Consider the following 6,476-nt stretch of genomic DNA (forward strand, 5'->3'; position numbering starts at 1 on the left):
GCTAAACAAAAAATTCTCAGCTGAGAAATAGTGAATGGCTGAGAAGCACCTAAAGAAATATTCAACAGCCTTATTTATCAGGGAAATGCAAATCAAAATAATCCCGAGATTCCACCTCACACCAGTCAGAATGGCTAAGATGAAAGACTGAGGTGACAACAGATGCTGGCAAGGATGTGGAGGAGGAACACTCCTCCATTGTTGGTGGAATTGCAAGCTGGTACAATCATTCTGGAAATCAGTCTGGAGATTCCTCAGAAAATTGGACATTGAACTACCTGACAACCCAGCTATACCACTCCTGGGCATATATATATATAGCCACATGATGCTCCAACATATAACAAGGACACGTACTCCACTATGTTCATAGCAGCCTTATTTATAATAGCCAGAAGCTGGAAAGAACCCAGATGCCCTTCAACAGAGGAATGGATACAGAAAATGTGGTACATCTACACAATGGAATACTACTCAGCTATGAAAAACAATGACTTTATGAAATTCATAGGCAAATGGATGGAACTAGAAAATGTCATTCTGAGTGAGGTAACCCAATCACAGAAAAACACACATGGTATGCACTCACTGATAAGTAGACATTAGCCCAAAAGCTCAAATTACCCAAGATACAATCCACAGACCACATGAAGCTCAAGAGGAAGGATGACCAAAGTGCAGCTGCTTCAGTCCTTCTTAAAGGGGGGAATAAAAATATTCATAGGAGAAGATATGGAGACAAAGTTTGAAGCAGAGACAGAAGGAATGGCCATCAGAGCCTGCTCAACCTGGGGATCCAGCCCATATACATACAGCCACCCAAACTAGACAATAGTGATGAAGCCAAGAAGTACATGGTGACAGGAGCCTGATATAGTTGTCTCCTGAGAGGCTCTGCCAGAGTGTGACACATACAGAGGCGAACGCTAGCAACCAACCATGGAACTGAGAACAGGGTCCCATTAAAGGAATTAGAGAAAGGATTGAAAGAGCTGAAGGGACTTGCAACCCCATAAGAACAACAATGCCAACCAACCAGAGCTCCCAGGGACTAACCCACTACCCAAAGAGTACACATGGACAGACCCATGGCTCCAGCTGCATATGTAGCAGAGGATGGCCTTGTTGGGCACCAATGGGAGGAGAAGCCTTTGGCCCTGCTGAGGTTTCCCCCACCCCACCCTGTGTAGCGGAATATCTGGGGGAGGGGCGGGAAGGTGGGGTGGATTGGGAGAGGAACACCCATATAGAAGAAGGGTAGGGGGATGGGATAGGAAGCTTATGGATGGGAAACCGGGAAAGGGAATAACATTTGAAATGTAAATTTAAAAAATTCAATAAAAAAATTTTTTTTCTTTTTCTTTTTTTCAGAGCTGGGGACCGAACCCAGGGCCTTGTGCTTGCTAGGCAAGTGCTCTACCACTGAGCTAAATCCCCAACCCCACAACAAAAAAAAAAATTTTTTTAAAAATGTTATATATGGCCTGAAAGAAAAAAAAAAAGTAGAAGAACAGGACGCTGGCTAAACCAGTGCTCTGGCTTCCTGATGATTCTAAGGGAGAGTTTACAAGTGAACTGGACAGAGCTCTGTTGCACCCTACATCTATCTGCCTACGGAAGCAATAGACACTGCCAGGCAGTGGTGGCATTTGAGAGGCTGAGGCAAGAGGATCATAACAACTTGAGGCCAGCATGAGCTACAGAGCAAGATCCTGTCCCACAGAGATGAAGAAATGGCTCGGCGGCTAAGAGCACGAGCTGCTCTTCCAGAGGACCTGGCTTTGACTTCCAGCACCCACAGGACAGCTCACTACAACCCTAGTTCCAGGGAACTCCGACACCCTCTTCTGATCTCTGTGGATGCCAGGCAAAACACCCATTGACATAGAACAAAATTTAAAGTAAGAACCATATTGTATGAAAGTAGAAAGGAACAAGGAACCAGAGCATCACGGGTATGGAGAGGTTAATGTGGTGAATATGCTCCAGGTGTGATGTATTTGAACAAAATGGCAGGAAACCTAGCTCTCCTCGCCATACATACATGCTAGTAAGTTTGGTTTTGTTTGGTGGGATTGCGACAGGGTCTCACTACGTAGCCTTGGCTGGCCTTGATCTCACTATGTAGACCCCAATGGCTTTGAATTTGTGGCAACCGTTCTGTTTCTTCCTCCTCCCAAGTCGTGGCGTTAAAATCATGCAGCACCACATCCAGGTATTATTTAAAAAAAAACGGAAGAAGAATTAGACCGTACTTCAAACCCCACTAATGAATTTCAGCTCTCCAATATGGGGTGGAGCTGACTGCTGGGTGAGCCCTGGGGAATGTGTCACAGATGGCCCTGAGGGGACTTTGGAAGATTACAATGCCATAAACGATTGAAACAAAAATCCACCTTGCTTCTCTCTCAGAGGGTGCGGGAGAGTCTCACACTGGAAGACTTATTTAGTCTGAGAACAATGAATTTCAATGGTTCCGTTGAACATGCAATTCTCACACAAGTATTTCTATAATTATCCTGTTTCAGTTATGATATAGTCTCCGGAACAATGGGACTTTTATTGTATTGCTATATCTGTTATAATAGATGTTTTATTACAGAAAATTATGGTAGAGTCACTCTTACGATTCTGAAGTTTTTACTTCAAATTGCTCATAGAATGGAAATCCTTTTTTTTTTTTTTTAACTAAGTAGTTTTATTTTAATGCTGCGTTGGGTGCTTTTTTTTTTTTTTTAAAACCCTGGTCGGTTTGAGAGTTTCTTCAACAGCTGAGTGTTTTCTTTTGCTTCGAACACATGCCACTTGTATTTACTTGCTAGTCATCACGGCCAGCATGCTGTAAACGTTTTTTCATCTAGTGGATGCTGGAGAGAGAGCTTAGCAATCAAGAGCACTGGCCGCTTTTATACAGTGCTCAGTTCCCACGGTCATCCGTAGCCCCAGTGCCCAGGGATCTGACTCCTTTTCTCACATCCTAGGGCACCAGGAGAGAAGATGATGCAAACACATACATGCAGATGTAACTCTCAAAATCTAAATATTTGAGTTCATCTAGATAGGGTGCATAATGTGCTCTCTCTCTCTCTCTCTCTCTGTGTGTGTGTGTGTGTGTGTGTGTGTGTGTGTGTCTGAGGGGGTGATTTGAATACACTTGGCTCATGGAAATGGCACTATTAGGAGCTATGGCCTTGTTGGAGGAAGTGCGTCACTGTGTAGGTGGGCTTTGAGGTCTCCTATGCTCGAGCTAGCCCCAGTGTGGCAGTCTCCCCTTCTGCTGCCTGCGGATGAAGATGCAGAACTCTCAGCTTCTTATCCAGCACGATGTCTGCTTGTATACCACCATGTTCATGGCAATAATGGACTACACCCATTAAACTGTAAGCCAGTCCCAATTAAATGTTTGCCTTTATAAGAGTTGATTTAGCTCAGTGGTAGAGCGCTTGCCTAGCAAGCACAAGGCCCTGGGTTCAGTCCCCAGCTCCGGAGGGGGAAAAAAAAAAGAGATTTATTACATATAACTACACTGTAACTGTCTTCAGACACACCAGAAGAGGGCATCAGATACCATTACAGATGGTGATGAGCCACCATGTGGTTGCTAGGATTTGAACTCAGGACCTCTGGAAGAGCGGTCATTTCTCCAGCCCATCTTTATTATTTTTAAATTATATGTAGGTATGTGTGTCTGTGTGTGAGTGTGCACACATGACTGTAGGATCCTGAGGCAAGAAGAAGGTGTCATATTTCCTAGAACTGGAGTTATACATCATTGTAGGCTGGCATTGTAAGCCCTGGGAACTAAACCCAAGTCCTCAGAAGAGCAGTCAGCGATCTTAGCCAGTGAGCCATCTCTGCCTGTGTGTGGTATTCTTTGAGGCATAAACTCCATGTGTAACCCAAGCTGCTTTGAACTTATGATCTTTCTGCCTCTACCTCCCAAACGCTAGAATCATACCCAACACTCTGCATAATTTCAAAAGTATTGCTAAAGGGATCCCCACCACCCTTGTAATAAGCGAAGGTCAAAAGCTGTATCTGAGAAGGAAAACACAATTTTAGTGGCAGCGGATAAACTGAAACATCAAAGGTGCTTTCGGACTAGGTAATGTCCTATTCAGACAGTGGCCTAGCTTGGAGAAGAGTTGGGGCTGGGGATATAAGCTGGGATTTGATCTCCTTACCTAGGTGAGCATGTTAGTCCATCTCTCTGGTCATTGTGACAAAAATATATGTAAAAAGAACCTAAAGAAAGACCTGTTTGTGATCACGGTCTCAGAGGGTTTGATGTATGTCACTTGACTTCATGTCCTTGGACAACACGCCACGGTGGAGAGAGTGTGTCAGAAGCAGATCTTCAGGGAACAGGGAATAGTGATGGGGGCCAGAACTCCCAGGACTGAATACCCTCAGGCCCACTTCTACCATCTACGCTGTGCGTTTCCCACTTCCTAATAATGCCATTGAGGGATTGGTCCACTGATTAGGTCAGTGCTGAGTCCTGCATGGCCATGCAGAAGGGACAGTGTGACACAGTTTCCACCCCTGGAATAGAGCTAGCAGGGCCTGGGCCTCCGAGAGAGTTGATTGGTTGCAAGGCATAAGGCTTGTTTGTACATTTTACTTTATGTTCCTCCTTCAGAGGAACGGTCTCTCCGCCAAGGTTAATGACTCCACGACAATCAGAGATAGCACAAGTCCAGGAGGCGAGGGTGTGTCTATGTCCTTAGCAAAATGATAAATGCCGTGACCTTCAGGACAGCACTTAAGGCTGTGGCAAAGAACTCTAAAAACATGAGTTCGGGAATGTATAACTTCTCAACTATGCAAAATATGAGGACGCAATAAGAATTATATGAGGGCTTCGTGGACCTGAGAGAGGAGAGGAGCTACACTATGATCCAGCTTGTCAGAAAGATATCAAGGAAGGAGATAAAGAGATTTAGGGAGTGCTGATCGCAGAGCAAGATTCCCACCCAGTTAAATTTATTGTTTGTGATGACAGAGGCAGGCAGATCTCCGAATTCATTTGCCATGTTTTAAAAAAAAATGTACTTACTGTCTTTCCCTAAGAATCAAGGGCCTGAGGTCATAAACCGCTGATTCATGGGATAATCAAAAGGGGACCTAGAGTAAATGACTGAATTGATATATAAAAGTATATATATAATACTTATTTATAAGTATATTTTATATATAAAATATAAAGACCGGGCTTTGGTCTGCAAGAGAGAGCGGCCCAGGGCGAACTGCTTGGAGAGAAGATTGTTACAGCTCTCTTAGAAATTTTCCAGCAGGGTTTCTGACTCTGCTCAGAAAACCCAAGAATGTTTTCTTGCAGCTTTTCTGACTTTGGTTAGAAAACCCGTGAGCTATCTAGAGAGCTTTTAGAATTTTTTTCTAGCAAGAGCTCGGCTGTCTGGAGATCTCTGAGGAGCTACCTCAAGACTGTCGGAAAGTCGCAGCCGAACTTCGAGTTGTTCTCCCAGCCGCTCCCAAACACAGCTTCTTCAGAACCCTCTCCAAGCCGAGGCTGGACGTTGGGAGGTCCGAGGCCTCAGAATACAGTTATTTCTGAGAAGATCATCACAGACACTCCCAGAAGTGTGCTTCATTAATACTAATCCCCCAAGTCATCAGCCTGCCCGTCCCTCCGTCCCTCATCTCTTCTCTCCCCTACTCCTCCTCCTCTTGTTCATCCTCTCTCTCTCCAGAGTCTCACTAGGAAGCCCTGGCCTGGAACTCACTATGTAGACTAAACCATCCTCAAACTCACAGTCATCCTCCTGCCTCTGCCGTCATAGTACTGGGATTAAAGGTGTGTCCCACAGCATGCTCCCTCCCCACACTCGTCTCCAGAAACAGAATCTGACTACATAACCATCTTTGAGTTCATTATCCTTCTGTCTCTCACTCTCCAGGGCTAAGAATACCAATACCACCAGGCCCTGCTTTGTAGGATAGTCTGAATAAAAAATAAAAGTCTGGTTGTGTTAAGATTGAGATGCTGTATGCTGCCACACGTGAACCTCTTGTGTCATTAGTAATAGAGAAACCTGAGGCTTAAATTATCCTGTGCACAGGCCCACGCACCATGCCCACCTCACTAGATGTTTCTTCTTAGTCCAGCCAAACTGACAGCTAAATAAACCATCACAGATGGCAGTGGCTTTGGATCATCCTTGGGAAAGGAAAGCCCTCAAATCCCAGACTGCACCCTCACCCCCATCCCCAGCATTTAGGCTTTAGGCTGTTCATCCTTCCCACAAGAGAATAAGGTCTAAAAAAAGTCCCAGAAAATATGCCCACACCAGTGCTACACACTGGGACGCTCTCTCTTACCTTACTTCACACACTGTCCCCTGCACAGCCCACTGCAGCCTAAGTCAAGAGACGCTGATGCAGGGCCTGGTCCCAGGTCATAGAAAGCATGGAGACCCCAGTTGCAAATAACATTAGTGTGTGTTGTGTGTCGG

The 6,476-nt window shown here is 45.0% G+C and overlaps 1 non-coding gene across 1 annotated transcript; it reads left to right on the forward strand.

The window, feature by feature from the left end:
• Positions 1–5,263: 5,263 nt before the first annotated feature.
• LOC116894910 lies at positions 5,264–5,325 on the forward strand. The gene has a single exon (XR_004387112.1). It is a non-coding gene; the product is annotated as a U7 small nuclear RNA (small nuclear RNA).
• The last annotated feature ends 1,151 nt before the right edge of the window (positions 5,326–6,476 follow it).

Source organism: Rattus rattus, chromosome 2 (genome assembly GCF_011064425.1).
Source record: "Rattus rattus isolate New Zealand chromosome 2, Rrattus_CSIRO_v1, whole genome shotgun sequence".
Lineage (NCBI taxonomy): Eukaryota > Metazoa > Chordata > Mammalia > Rodentia > Muridae > Rattus > Rattus rattus.